This window comes from Drosophila gunungcola, chromosome 3R (assembly GCF_025200985.1).
Source record: "Drosophila gunungcola strain Sukarami chromosome 3R, Dgunungcola_SK_2, whole genome shotgun sequence".
NCBI classification, from domain to species: Eukaryota; Metazoa; Arthropoda; class Insecta; order Diptera; family Drosophilidae; genus Drosophila; species Drosophila gunungcola.
Window position 1 is genome coordinate 18,248,313 of NC_069139.1, and position 16,273 is coordinate 18,264,585.

The 16,273-nt window shown below is 38.1% G+C and overlaps 1 protein-coding gene across 1 annotated transcript in view; it reads left to right on the forward strand.

The window, feature by feature from the left end:
* The first annotated feature begins 6,763 nt into the window (after positions 1-6,763).
* Positions 6,764-16,273, forward strand: part of LOC128266714 (ABC transporter G family member 20) — a 48,508-nt gene continuing 38,998 nt past the window's right edge. Inside the window, exon 1 of the mRNA XM_053003425.1 lies at positions 6,764-7,410. The gene's annotated coding sequence lies outside the window, so the exon portion shown is untranslated. The remainder of the gene's footprint in view (positions 7,411-16,273) is intronic.

Below are 16,273 nucleotides of genomic sequence, written 5' to 3' on the forward strand. Positions count from 1 at the left end.
GGAATCAGCAGCCGCGACAAAGAAAAAAGACAACGAAAATTGCCTGGCTTGGGCAAGAAAGAATACTGAGTCACCATGAAGTCAATATACTTTTATTTGGTGTTGAAGAAAGAGGATGTTTTCCCATAAATATAAATATGGGTGCATAAGAATTTTAAGTGCTTAAGTCTGAGCATTTGCCTTTTGTTCATAAGTAATTTACTAAATTATTTTAGTATAATATCCATTTTGCTTATACAGCCCACTCATGTGTTTTGAGAAAGAACTGATAGTTCAGCATTATTTTACGTTGATTGATTATTACAAAAAATGGAAAAGTTGAACATTTTTCATTATAAAGATATTTCCTTAGAATTATATAAGTCACTTCAATAGTTTGGCTTTATTTTTCAGTTGGATTTTGAGTGTAAGCAGTTGGCAGAGTCGACAATGCCTGACACTTTGTTCGTGATTTGTAGCGCATTGAATCCCGTTAAAGGGGCGAAAGGGGTTTCCCATTCTGAGGGATATATATGCATGGGGGACGTTGGAAAATACAAAGCGCAACGCGCGGCTAATGCCGCTTAATAGTTTTTACATTTTTTGCCCTGGCCTTTGTTCGCTCGCTTGGCCAGAGACCCAGAGACATGCTGACTTAACTGGTTTGCCCCCAATCCTGTCGGGACCCCCTTGGCCACGTCCTTCTGAATTTTTTCCGAAACTCCTTCCACTGCTCAATGCTTTAAGACCCAGTGCCAGTGTTCAATAGCTGGAAAATGTAAATCCTATTGAGTTGGTCGCTGGGTTTTTATACTTTCATTTTTTCCTTCTTTTTGCCATTTTAGCCAGACTAAAAGGGGGTTAAATGCGAAGGCTAATGCAACAAAAGGGCGTGGTCAAATGTCTTCATCGGTTTGATATTCAATTTGATTTCATTTAAGCGACATCCGGGCATAAGCTTCCAGTCGTCCTTTGTCGAACTCATATTTATATGAGTGAGTAACGTTAAAAATTTATCGCCGGAATCAAGTGTCTGGCTTTTGCTATTCTCGTCTTTTCCCGTATCGACGATTTATACGATGATTGATGATTGCCGACGTATCTTGTATGCAATTTACCCGCTGATCACCCGACATAACCATAAATGAATAATAGTCGCAATCGAGGGGCGGATTAAGAAGTGCAGCACAGGTAGGAGAAAGTTATTTATTCCGCATTCGATCTGTCTGGATCATTGTCCAAGCTAATAAACATAAATTTTCAGCTTTTCCCTTCCATTTGTTATTGCCGCAACAAATGCCACAAATGTTGACATCTCAGTCAGCTGCAGGGGAATAAGTAAGATATACTTCTTGAAGGGTTTTTTGTATAAAAAAAAAGGTATAATATAGTTCTTTAAACCATTTACAATTTAGTAGAAAAATTAAGTTAGTCTATTGTAATTTGAATTAGTTTATTGGAGCTAGTGAAGTTCAATAACGCCTTGACTGCATTAATTATGTATTTTTCATAGCTTAAATATTAAACCATCAGAATTACGTATCGCTGCTTAGAGTTATTAATTTAAATACATTTTATACACATATTTTTCCCTCTGTAAACAACACACATACACAAGCTAAACGGAACAACTGAGGAAACAACTCGCCAGCTTGACAACAATCCATCAATATTTATGGCCTCAGGCAGGTTTCAAGGTGGCTGTCAAAATTTGCCTCAGACTATATATAGACGTGTATTCTATATATATACATTCTACCTCAAACCAGCAGCTGTGATTGTTGGTGGCTGTTGTGGCACTCTAATGATAATGACAACGGCAATAATAGTCAGAACAACAAGGACGCTCAAGGACAAGAAAGTTCTATCAACCTCCAGCCCTGTGCTGGAACTTTTGTCATTTACACTTTGCAGATTTATGTTTATCCGCTCGACGGGCTTTGGCATCTACACTTCTTTCCACCTCCCTTCGTCCCTTGGAAAATCCTTTGATTGATGTCCAGACTAAGCTAATTACGTGACTCAAAAAGTGCTCGAGAGCTGAGACGAACTTCAGCTGAGGTATTCAAAAACTTTTGCCCTGGCAAGTGGCGCGATTAATTGATTATATTCAAGGGTGTCAAACAAAGCACTGAACTCGAGGGTATAATAACAATAATAGCAAAAATAATAGTCTTGAGGTGCTGTCATCATAATGTTTATAACATTTCTCTCTTCTCTCGTCTGGCAGGCGTTGGCAGAGATTACGCATTAAATAAATCATCAGCCTACGGGGGCGCGTTGATGGTCCTAACACTTCACTTTGGCCCGGAGACCAAAGAACAAGCCCCGGAGTCGAGATTTATTGTAAATAAGCATGATTATCATAGCATCACGTATACGCCATGTTGAGCGCGGCGGCAGCAGACAAACAATTGAGATGCTGATGGCAAGGCCGGCATTTTAAGTATAATTAGCAGTGGGCAATCAGAGGTCTGAGTGGGGCATTATTTTCTTTTCTGTATGTACATTGTAGCTGCGCCCTTTGGATCAATATTATCTTCATGTTTTAAGTGCTCTATTTTACATGTTTTCTTTAGCACTTCATTGTCTTTAAAATGAGGTCTTAAATTCAGCTGTGAATGAATTTAAAGCTCTGTTGTCGTTCTAAAGCAAATGGCTATGAGTACCTTATAGTTAAGCTTTAAAAAAATTTTAATTATATATAGCTCATTAAATTTAAAAAACTGTACACAAAGTACACATTTGTATTATAAAAAGTCCTTTGGGTTAAGAAAATAAAATATATACTTTTCTTAATCACTCTTTAACAAGTGAGCGTTTATGTAAAATTTCAGTGGTAGTAAAAGGGCGTTCGGTATAAAAACATATACTAGACTTCCTCTTAAAATAATGCAGTCTATGTATCTCTGTATTGCATCGAAATATGCGGCATTGCGTTAACTCAAAATCACATTCAGACCCTGTCACAACTCGACTTGAGTGGAATCTGAGCCTAAGACTGCTGTCTGGCTGTCTTCTCTCGCTTCGCGTAACCTCAATGTGTTGCCAGAGCCCATCACATTCAGCATCATGTCCTTGGCATCCTGCGCCCTATTTCTGCACGACCACCACCAACCACCCACCGCCTTTTCGCCATTCCCTAACCATCCGAAACGGCAGCTTTGGTCGCATTACTGTGGCGCTTAAAAGGTTAAAACGTTTTTGACATTGAGCGTCGACGTCTGCAGCCAGCAAATCGTCTAATGAAAGCGACTTTCGCAAATGAAATAATTCCACTGCCTTTTTTTCGTGGTTGTTGTGCCTTTCGTTTTCCGTTTGTGTATGTGGGGGTAGTACCATTTTAATTGAGCCAGTTTGTTTAATTAAACATTGAAATTTGAAAATTATAAAGTCAAACATTTTAAACCGCTGAATTGGCGTTTAAATGGAATGAGAAAACAAGGTGAGATTTTCTGTCTCGAGTACCACCTCCATTTAATTTAACCTGGATTAAATGTTTGGCATTCTTAAAAGCGTTTAATGCCTATTTTTGTTACGTGCTTTAAAAATATCGATCGCTCGACTCTTTAAAATCGTTAGGAAAACGAGGCAGTTGGAAAATTTAAAAACAAGACTTGAAGTTCTGGTTATCTTAGCATGTCAATAATGCTGCCCTGCCTTAACAGACTATTAATTGTATATCATACCTTTTTGTTAAATTAACATTTAAATATATAAATAACGAATCGTGTAATACAAATCTTTTATCATAATATGCTTCTTTTGATAGTATTTTATATAATTTAAATACAATTTTTTTAAAGTAATTTTTATTTCACTGCGAGGAATTCGCAAATGTTTCGCAAGAGCTTGTCAGACGCAAATTACGCGAATTATAGGGCTCATTGCTAAGCAAATGACCTAGACAAGACCCAAACTGCTCGTTAGGTGACCTCCAGATAAACTTTGTGGTTGAAAAAGAGCTGCCAGCTGAAACAAACTCCTCTCAGACAGAGTTACCTGTTGCCAGAAAAAGAGAAAGCTGAAAGAACTTTAAGTCATTTACGATTCGTCTTGCTTTGCTTTGGTTTTTCCTCTTTTCACTTTTCGCTTTTCCTTTTCATTTCTCATCTGGGCAAACGACATTCATAATTTTTATTTACTTTCCTTCTCTCATTTTCGTTCTGCCCTTGTTTTTTTCCTTTGCATTTTTATGCTCTCTCCCTCGGCGACATGGCGCGTACCACATTTCGTATACTTAATGAGATTTTTCGCAGACATATTTGCAATTTGGTACGACCAGCGTGTAAAAGTTGAGACCGCAAAATATTCCGATCCTCCGCCAGCGTCTTCGGTTCAATTTAAAAGTTTCCCTTCAGTTAAACCCAGCAGCAACAAAAACTAATTACAATCTCAAGTTGTTTTTTCAACACTCGGAACTTAAAGCTAAATGTTGGCAGGGCGACGAAAAGAATCATATTAAAATGTGCAGCAGTGCAGAGTCGCGGAGCCAGTTTAATTTTAGTTTTCCCAACTATTTCTCGCTCGCTGCTTATTCTCATTCTCATTCTCATTCGTATTCTTATTGCTGTTTTGCCCGTATTTTCCACTTGGCACTTTGTGCAGCTTTTTCCACGCTGCAAATTGCACCTCTGTCATTATGGCCACTTGGCATCGTCCTCGCCGGAGCTTTGTTACTCCATTTGGCCACTTAGGAACGGCCCGGGACGGAGACTCTAATGACATTCTTTCCCCCAGCGAAATGCACTTGACAACACCTAAGACAATGTTCATTAGGGGCTAGGGCGCTCGTTGGGCACGAACCCAAGTCAACTTCAGCCAATTCGCAATTGGCTGGAGAAAGAGCAACAGCCATTATTCCAGATGGATCTCGGTGCGGAGATGGTCGGAACATCCTTCAAAATTTGCAGCTAATCTCTGCCTGCAGGCCAGCGAACATCTCCCGCCGGGCCAGTCCAATTGGAAACTCCCTGTTGGTGGCCTCTGCAATGGGAATCTGTGCCTACACATCGAAAAAATTTAACATATTCTTATTTAATAATATCGTTTATATATCCAAGACTTTTTTTATATATTTTATTTTAAAATGGAAAATTAGAAAAACTGTACAATAGCAATCATTTGTTATATAAATATTCTATTTAATTGTAATAATCTTATAAGAACCATTTTAAATAAACTTTTAGTTATGTTTGATATATTAACCAATTGTTTTTCTTTGTGCAATTCCCATTGAAATTTTGTTGCGTCATTATTCAAAATGTCAATGTCATTTCGTTTCCTAGTGCTCCCTCGCAGGCTCCTTGCTTGTTCGGTGGCACTGCAGACTCGTTTTTTGGTTGCTGAAGTCTCAACTCACTGCACTGACAGCTGATGATATTTGGAGGATAATGTAGGGGGCAAAGATGTCCTCCCGAGATGCCCTGGCGTTTGTCATGCTTAACTGCTGCTGCTTTTGAGGCCTTCTGACAGCCTTCGAGTTTAAAGTTTCACCAAAAGTTGCGAACAATGGTCACTGGGCCGAAAATTCCTGGGCCCGCCTTAAATCATATGCCCAGTGTTTGCTTTTCAGGACATTTCAGCCACTTGTGTGCCTTTTTGAATTTACTTGCTATTTGCCAAGAGGTCCGCAATGGCCATCAATTTATTTAACAAATGACAAACGCTTTGCAAATCAAACAACAATAACTAATAGACAGTTTGTTTGCCTTTCGTTCGCCAGTTTGTTTTTTGTTGTTCCAGTTATTTAGTACAAATGGGTCCGAGAGTCGCTTATCTTTGGACCCAGGCCCGAACAAAAGGGCATTGTGTGGGATCGGGGCTCATAATCAGACAGTCGCAGCAATGCACCATCGAAAATATGCACTTTATACATATATATACATATATATATATAATTCATATGCATTATAGCTAATAACCGATTTGCGTGCCCAACGCACATCAGCAAAGTCAGAGGTCGCATTAGGCCGACGGCAGTGCTGCCATTATCGCCCAGCCTTTGTGTGTTTGCTGGGGCACAATGCAATATATGATAAACATTTATTGTGTTTTTGGGTAGGGAAGTCCTTTCAGCAAACTAGTTGCATTAGTGTAAGTTTCCAAAGTATGTGTATAAAAATATACAAATTAAATTCATGGCTTTTCCTAGCTTTGATAATAAGTCGGTATTAATTTAATAATAAATCGTATTACCTAAAAGTCCGTTGTATTTTTCAGCAACAAATTTTACATTTCTAAATTTTGTTCTTTATTTTTTTTTATTTTGTGCGTTGTTTAACATACTAAGAATTAAATGATTAATTGCTTTAACTTTTTAAAAGCTCTCCTAGAACGAATCTATGTTTGGATAATTAATTTTCATAGTACAAGAACAAATGATTGATTAAATTCTGCAGTTTTCTTTATTTATTGAAGTTTAAATTTAATAAGAAGATCCAAATTTTCACTCCCACGAAACAAAATTTTAAACGGGGAAAAACGGAACTATTTTAACTATTAGCCAGAAAAACAACCATTATATTTCTCTCTTTCTCGCGATCAAAGCTTTTTTGCGGTCGATCGGCCAAAAGCCTAGCACAGACCCAAACCTGCCGCCAAACCGTTCTCAGCGTGCGAACCAAGTAGGAACAGTTTCGGGCGCAGAAGTCTGACCACTCCACTTACTATTTTGATCTTTTAGACGGGTCGTTTAGACGGCTTTAAAACGCTGCTTATAAAATTGACGTCGCTGCCGGCGCCGCAGTCGATATGGCCGATGCTATTTTCGAATTGGGCGATCTGTCAGCGCTACGAAGTTGGTTTTGCTGAGCTGATCAGTTGAATTCACGTCGTCGGCGAGTCGAGAAGCAAAACGCGGAAACGGTTGAGCAAATATAGCCGAGAACCTGAGCTGAGTGTTAAGTTACTTCAAGTGAAGATTTGCGCGGCGCTTTTTCATTCGGCCGACATAAATCAGAGCAATTTGCAGATCGTTTTGCGAGCGTTGTTGTGAATGAGCCAACTTAAGCGGCGATTATTGTGCGGTACAGCTTTCAAATCCATCTCAGTGTGGTAATTTTTTCTGTTGGCTAATTGTGCAAGTAAAACCAAAATTCAAAACAACAACCACGCTTCGTCTAGTCGGCAGTATCTGTGTGTGTTTCTGTGTTTCTGTGTGCCAGTGTACCTGTGTACCTGTGTCCGCTCAATCTTTGCTCAATCGCAATCTTTGGGCATTGCCAAAACTGGTTAACTAAAAGCAAACGTGTTCTTTACGTTTCTGTTGACTTTGCCAGCCGCAAAGTTAGTCAGCGAAGGCAAAACAAAATAAATAAAATTTACAACAAGGAAAATCGATAACAAATTGTTGCCACAGTTCCTGCAATCCGAGATTCTCTACTCGGAAAAAAACATCTGCAGCCAGTTGAAGAACTTCAAGGAGCACAGGTAACCGCAGGCCAATGGCCTCAACACTTTAACAGCCAAGATTCCGCGGGGATTTCCCCACTCAACCAGCTCAAGGATGCCCAGATAAATGCAGGGCTTCGCATTCCCAGCGGCAGAAACGAAGAAAAGAAGCAGCTTCGTCAACGACCTGCTCCAATTCGATTTATGCAGTCCAAGGTCAACCGCAACGGCTTTTAAATGCAAACTCAGCCGAAGTTGAATCTCCAAATGAATGCGAGTTGAGTTTCTGCTGCTGCTGCTACTGCTGTCGCGGCTTTTGTCTCACGTTTTTTGAACTTTTCAGTTGGGTTCGACTTTTGTTATACTTCGTCAGAGCGTCGAAGCGAACGAAAGATGTGGCGATTGATATAAAAAGTAGCACAGATTAATATCTCAACCAGTTCTCATTAACAGATAATATCAAATCCAATTTTAAATGTAATTATTTTTTACTTTATTATTTTTGGGGTATATGTTAAATCGGCTTAAAAGTTTGTTTATTTGAAAAGTATGTGCATATAAGAGTTATAAGTAATGGAGCAATCTTAAGTTATACATTATATGTCGTTTACTTAATTTTTTGGGGCTCGCTAGTAAAAGTCTAGATGAGTATCTTCTGCTTAAAAGTTGTGCATATCAGCTGTCCTTCGTCGAGAGACCCATAACTCTGTCTCTTTCACAGTCGTTTGTAATTATTTAATTTGCTACCTCTAACCGGGTACTTAACCTTTCCAAAATATGCCCACAACAAAAGAAGCAACAACCGAGGTGGCCGCGTTACTTGGCACAATTAAAACCGCAAAACTCAACTAGTTAGTTAGCTTTGACCTGCTCAACAAAACAAAAATGAAAAAAAAAATAACAAAAAACCAAAAGCATAAAAGTGTATATGCACCCACAATATTAAGCGTTTGAAGGGAGGGCTCTAAAAAAGAAGGCAATAAGTCCCGACTAATTTAAATACATATGATGGTTAAACTAATGAATAATTATGCAATTAATGTTGGTCAAGGCGTATGCTGTTGAGCCTGCTTATATTAATTAACTTACATGAGTTGCACAAAATTGGAAATAAAGTGACTGCCCTAATAAAGCATTAGAGATTATTACTTATTTTTATTTTTGCGATAAACACCATAAAGCAACACCACAAAGAAATATGTAAATCCGTGCAAAAGTTCTTAAGGATCTTGCAAGTCAGAATGAGTGACACAAAATCGATTTTCGTATTTTATTAAAAATCAACTTGGTCCATAACAACTCAATAAACAATGACTGGCCAATGACTTTGTTAGAGCATGAGTAATAAAATTCGCATTCGTCAGCTGCCAGTTCTATCAGCGGAAATTGAATAAAAGTTATTTTCTGGCCATCGGCGTGTTTTTTGGTCAAATTGAAATAATTCAGCTTAAATTGCTAATTGTTTTGGCCAAAAATTCTAATTAGTGCATCCGTGTTCAATTTGAAGCACTCGTTAGCTGCCAATTGCCAACAGCAATATATTGCATTTACCATTGCGGCACTTGGTTGGGGTTGTTTTTAAAGTGCAATTAACGCCAAGCTGATGCACAATTATTTATTTATACATTGTATATTTTTTGTTTTCCCTTTTTTGCACAGCTTTGACAACACTTTGCAGAGGGGAAGCAGACTTTTATTGAGTTTGTCAAGGCGTATTGCCGTTTGGGCCGTTTGTTACATTTGCATGCCATCCAACGGAAGCACATTGTAATGGCAATTGATTTACAAGCTATGCGAATCGATATAAGCCGAGTGGCAAAAAATTATACCCATATATGTGTGTCGGTATATAATTATTCAATTAAACGACCGCACAGCGAGCCAAAGGTAACCGCCAATAAAAATATTCATCCAAATACAAATAAATGTATATTCCTTTCCATTTATATGGCATTTTTTGTACGATTTTCCGGCGTGAGACATGGAGCCACGAATGCAATCAAAGTCGTACTTTATGGAACTGGCAAAAAAAAGTTTAAAATGACAGTCAAAAGACCGTGGCAAATTTAATTTATTTGTTTGATTTTATTTGCAAAAAGTGACAGATTCCTGAACATTATAATAAATGAGCAGAGCTAGAAAGAGTCAAAGAATGCGCGTAAAAAAAATATGTAAATATATTTAAAAAGTCAAATATAAATTGTGTTTCTGAGGAGATGTTATAATTACACAAAAAGGATATTCATTTTATATGACAATAAAAAACCACACTTAAAATAAGGTAAATATTTTTCATCCAATTCAATTGGTAATATTTTGTGTTTCTTGGCTATCTTTTCCCATTAATAAATTTCAATAAAATCAATTTGCACATTTCCAAGCCCACAAATCAGTCAAGCTTAATTATTGTAAATAGCATTTGAGCAAGGAAGTAAAATCAATTATGTAAATGACCGAAAAAAAGTTATGAAACATGTTGGGAAAATGACCGAATAACATAGACTTCGATGCGAAATCAATGAATTCGCCGATAAACATAAACAGTCAGCAGGGGCGAAAGTAGATTTTCCAACTCATCGCTTTTTTATGCCGCCAAAAATGTTCATGAGAATATGCAAAGTTTCTTTTCTTTTCTCTTCACTTGATATTTGCAACGTTTATTCGACTTCCTGACAGCCGACAAACACTAACAGTAATAAGCCACTTGTAAGGCAACAATAATGTAGATCTATGGGGCAAGATATAGGGGCCTCCTTTTGACACATTTGCATAATCTCAGGCAAATCTTTGGTAACAAGTAATCGAAAATAAATTTGCATAACAAATGCCAGCTTAGTGGGCCAGTGTCAGTGGGAATAATAATCTGGAAGACTTCGTAGTACAACAATCAATACAATATATAAATCGTAAAAATATGCCTATAGCAGACGAACTTCTGCACTGAGGCGCACTGAAATTTAATCAGAATTGAAATTGAAATTCCCCAGCAGCAAAACGAGACGAAAGGTCGCCACCGTTCGGATGTAGGTATTTTTTGCATACTTATTTGTATATAAGCAAATAGAACAAACAGCGGCCTCCAGGCTGTACAAAATAAAAGAAACAAAGACACCGCTCCGGTGCCGAGTAATTGCCAAATGTTTACGCACATATGTACAAGTAATATTTGCATATAAACAGGCATATGTAGCCGCTTTTCATTCCCGACATTGCAACGCTTTTTTGGGGCCTCCCCATTTGCATTTCATTTCAAAGCTTGTTTTTTCAGATATTCCTTTTTTTTCTGGGCAGAGGGAGTCGAAATCCTAGGGGCACACGGAATATGAAGTGCCAAACGATGGGCTGTGATTTCATTTGGCAAGCGGAATTCGGTTTTTATTTAAATGCAGACGAAAAATGTGATGACATGATTTTCAAGGGTTTACAGATCGCTGTCATTGGGAGGACTCTTTATGGATGGAATTGCAACACTTTAATTAATTTCCTTTTGTCTCTGGATTAATTGAAAACTGTACTGCCCGTTCATCTGTCCATCATCATGCCACCAGGCGACTCCTTAAGTCGCTGCCGACAGATTATTCCGGGTTAATGACTCTTTCAAGTGACACTTGAACGCTTCTCACTGCTTAAAGCCGCTTACAGACTGGCCTTTTTGGCCAGTGGTTTTGCGCCAACAAGTAAAACAAAATAAAGATAGAAGTGAACCAAGTAAAGCGGAATTCAGTTTGCGATTACTCACCCAGTAAAGTTGACTAAGCAACTAAGCTCTGCTGGGGAACTGAAAGCCGTCGCTTGAAATTGGATCACAGCCTTACTTTTCCATCTATTTTTCAATTTTGGCAGTGTTTGTTTTCGCCTGCAAGCGCTCAACTGTTAAACTGAATAAAATGCAATGCCAGCGCATTTTTAATTGTTATTGCCATTGTTGTTGGCTGGTTGGCCGTTGGTGCCGACTAAATTTAGTTGAATATACAGTTGAAAACGAGTGTGAACCTTGAAAATAAGCGTGGAAATCTGTACATAATTGTTTGGAAAATGTTTGCACAATTCACACATCAAACCGTAAACCGTAAACCGAAACCAAAGTCAGAGCAGCTCGCATGAGGTCGTCTGTTAATTATTGCAAAGCAGACTTTATAAACAAATACACATAAATTACTGAGGCCTGCAAAAATATCAAAATCCCGTTTGACCCTCTTGCAGGCGGCACATTCAATGGAATAAAAGTGAGAAATACAAAATGTCTGTCATCGGTATTTATTTATACATATAGCCATTTTTATGTACATTTGTACTCAAAATAATAGTAAAACAACGAAAATTATCAAAGGATTGTGTTTTGCTTTAAATAAAAAGATTTATAATTTTAAAATATCAAAATTGTAAGCTTTTAAAATAACATTATTTATAAATATTGAATAATTTGTTATAATCTGTGAAAAAATTTCAATATTTTTTACTTACTTAACAACGTTAACTTAAACTTTAACAAGTAGACACTAAGTATTTTTATTATTATTATTATTTATATATTTATATTTTTATTTTTTATTTTTATTATTTTATTATTTTTAGATATTATTTAAAAAAAATTAAATAATACTATATCTATTTAGAGATACCATTATTTTGAACCAAGCTGTGTGTATGAATATGGAGACGAAGCGATGTGTATAAAAATGCAATCAAATAAATTTGTATTTTTATTTTTATGGTACAACAAAATGGCTTTTGACTTCTGCATTTCATGTGCATTGCACTCGCCGTTTGCTGTCCTTTTATTTATTTCTTTATTTTACTCTTTCGGGACCTCGGAGACCTTTTGTCGTTTATATATATTTATTTTAGCCAATTAATTGTCGTTTCGGTTGAACAACTGTCTTACCCTTGTCCCTTGGGGGCAAGCCGTAAAAGGTCTTTAAAACGTTGGAGAGCCCATAATTTGCCCAGTGTCTGCATTTGCCATTCACGAATATGAATGAAAATTTCTGGCCCCGCCAGGAGAAAAGCAATAAAGGCCTTTAAATATTTACACACTCAGCCAGAAAAGAGCAAACAAGCGGGTGCGCAATCTTCTTCTCGTATGCAAATAAATGCTAAACAGTAAAGGGCCTTGAATCCTTTCGTTTTTTTTTTGGGCGAGTGTGTTTGCCAGGATTTTGACTTCAACTTTTGCCAGCTTACCACACGGCGTATACTTGATCGATTTACCAAAAGTTCACTGTGCACCGCATTTCCCGGTTTGTTTGTTTATGAGAACTGTGGGGCTGCGGGGCTGCGGGGCTGCGGGGCTGCGGGGCTAAGAAGTGATTGTCGGTGTCATCCAGATTTTCTCTAGTCCCTCTTACTTTGCCTTCGGCTGTGAGTTGCGTTTGTCGCACAAATAACAGCAACACTTTGTGTGCAGCTGCATCTGCAGATGCATCTGCCATGTTATTTGCCGTCTGACGATACCTAAACCTAGCCCCAGAGTCCCCATTCCCCGATATCCGTCCACAAAGCTACCCAGACGCAATGCACTTTATGTCTTGATGCTGTTGACGGCGGCGCCATCGTCTCGAGGGTCTGCCTCAAAAACTGCTTCCAAACACTGAGACAAATGGGGAATTACAAGTTAAGTTTTAATAAGCTAGGGTTTTTCAAGCATTTCAAAATTATGTATTTAATATTAGGAGATCTCTCATATTTTACATGGTTTGTATCATTATGCAACTACAAGATCTGAATGACAATGTATTTATTCGTGCCCTTAAGTTAAATAGTTCACACAAATAAAGTATTATACAAAACAAAATTATAATCACCAACACTCACGTCAGAGAAACTTGTTATATTTTAACAGTAATTAATTAGTAAGATTATTATTCTGGAATTTTTTTTGTGTGCACCAAGGCTGCCCTACATATTTCCCGCTCTTGCACTGATTGTCACCAGAACCAGCAGCACTGCACCATCATCATCATCTTCATTCTCGTAGTTCTGGTCGACATTCCCTTCACGCTAATCCTTGTCATGCTCCGACGACCTAGCGACTGCTTCGCTTGTTCCTTCCTGTTGTTATTGTCAAGTGCAAATGTGTCGGTGAAATATGCAAAGACATAAATATTTCAACGTGTTTGGAGGGCTGTGGGGGTGGGAAAAAGTGCTGGGAATGTGTGAAAATCACCGACTGAGGATCAAAATCACGATGCAATCCTTTGCCCTGACATTGAACATGGTACATTGTACATTGTACATTGTCTTATGCAATGGCCGTAACTGACCTTAGCCAATTTCCCGGGCATTGTGCACATACGATTCAATTGGTTGCTGGAAAATTTATTAACCCAGACAAAACTTGTTTCGCTGTAAATTCGCATTCGAATTCGCATGCTCAGGCTTCTAGATTTCCATGGAAATACCATAGTGTTTATATTTAATTTAATGGGTGTGTCAAAATTGCATACATTTTGCAATCATTTGCATTTCATATTAGCCCGAACCGCATGCGATGGATGCTGACGTACTTGCATTGAAAAAAAAAACAGATTTATTAAGTTGGAATAAGAAAAACGTTATCTATTTTAAGAAACCCTTTCTTGAGATGGACTAAAAACTATTGTATTTTTCTTTTGAAATTAAGGATGAGCCCAGCTCTTTTTTTAAGGTGAAAAAAGAATACTTTAGTATAAAATCCTAGTCAGTGGGATTAATAAGAGCAGTTTTTTATTTTTTATCCAATGATTCATTAATTTTTGTATGCATCGTTTTTAGTGTAATAATAGCCATCGAATTTCCTATTTGGGCAAACAACTTGCCATATTCATTGCCAAGTGCAGGCCTCAAGTGCCAAGTCGTAAGTCAAAGATACGGAAACTTTATAGTACTTGCGAAACGGCAGAGTATGGTACTGGGTATCGGAAACGTTGTCCGACGTTTGGCAACCGAAATGCAACCTTAGCTGACCCTCATTTCATGACAGATCTGTCATAGACGAGTTGATTAACAACACGGAATCCGGTTTTTTCGCACCAAACTGTGACTAAGCTAACAGCGGGAAGCGACTGTTGATCCATTGGGTCTCATTCGGTAGGCCCACCCCTATTTCATTATCCGATTATGACTTCATTGCTTGCCACTTTGGGGATGCACATTCCACGAGTGGCAATCGAGGTTCTCTATAAGTCTGGGGTCACTCTTGAGTCAAGAGAGGGCTGTTTGAAGTCCAGTTGTTTCAGGGTTGCATAAGCTGATTGCCGGCCAAATCATTGCACACGGTTGGTAATTGCCGGCAATTGCTGCTTTTCCTAGACTCAAAGTGCATTAATCAGGCATATTAGTGAAAGTTCACGTAAAAGGTTGCCGGCAATTAGAAAATACAACAATAATTTAATGTTAGCTCAACGTCATTGGCTACACCACAGAAACTATTAATTTGCTTTTTCCACTTGCTCTGTAATTAGAGAGCAATCAGTTCAGTTTTCGAGAGAACTATTTGTAGAGTTGCTAATGGAAGTATGTAGCAGTTGAGGTTGTTAGGCCGATTGCATTGAAATCGTATCACCGGCTAAGCTAGCAATTATTAAATAATTAAATTCAGACAAAAGACGACTACTGCTTCATCCAAGTTCGCGTAACCCCCTTCAAAATGTTGCACTCCATTCCGTTTGGCCCATGTTTTAATTGCAATCAGCGAACCATTCTGCCATTCTGGAGTTCAGTTGCATTGATTCGCTTGCCTGATCAGTTATTTGTCAAAGCTGATTTCGTGGCCGCTACCTCGTTTTTCGTATTGCGTGCTTCGTATTTCGCTGTTATTGCATAGCATTGAACGTTGCGATTTTGCCCAGGCAGCTGTAAACTAGAATTTTGAATTCACAAATTTCAATTAACAAGGCTAGCAAAATTCGCTGACTCATGGGCCAGAAGGAAATTTCCCAATACCCATCGCGCATGTTGGCTGCAAAAATACGCGACTGGCAAATCGTTCATGACTGGGCTGGTTACGTCTTTCCACCGACATTGTGACAGCATAATCGGGCCGGCAATGGATTGAGTATGCAGAAACTCGCCTCAGTGTATGCACATGTCTTATGCAATTTCCGAAAACTCACAAATGTATGCTACTCGAAATAGGGCAGGTCTGAACCGCCGGATGGGTTATTGCACACTTTTCCCCATCGATTTAATGAATGAATAAATCATTTTGAGCTAAAAAGAGTTCACTAATTGATAATTTCCAAGAAATTTGATTATATTTTTACATTAATTTTCTTAAAGCCAAGATGGTTTGGCTTTATATTACTCTCGTTTTGTTTATTAACATAAAATTAACATACAATGTAGCAAAATGTTTCAGTGTGTTTTCCACTTTTGCCCTGCTCGAGAATTTCCATCTGCGATAGGAGCAAGCATAATGCTTTTAATATGTAGTAGAACAAAGTCTTCTCACAGGAAAGCAGGCAACTAATGACTCGTAATAATTGCGGTTCATGTTCGGTAAGAAAAATAGGCTTCATTAAATACTAAAGCGCTTAGCAAAAGGACCCGCAACCCACGGCAGAATCCCCTACGATGAATGGAAACAACATCGGCAACACCAAACCAACGAGCATAACAAACGATCTATGAACATTATGGCCATTTCAACAAGCTTGAACATTTTGCGGTTCCACCCAGAAAATTGGTTGTTAGATTTCTGAATTGTATATTGTTTTCTGGTAAAATGAGGATGCAAAATTTAAACCGGCTAACAAATATTCCAGCATGTGTGTGCGCCAGTTTGCCTCGTGTCAGTTTAGGCTTGTATGCTACTGATTAAGTTGTGCGGTAGCCTTTCAATTTTTAGGAACTTGAAAATGATGTGAAAATTAAATTTCAAATGTAAACAATTCGTTATTAGGCGCTTGAGCCTGTTTGCCCG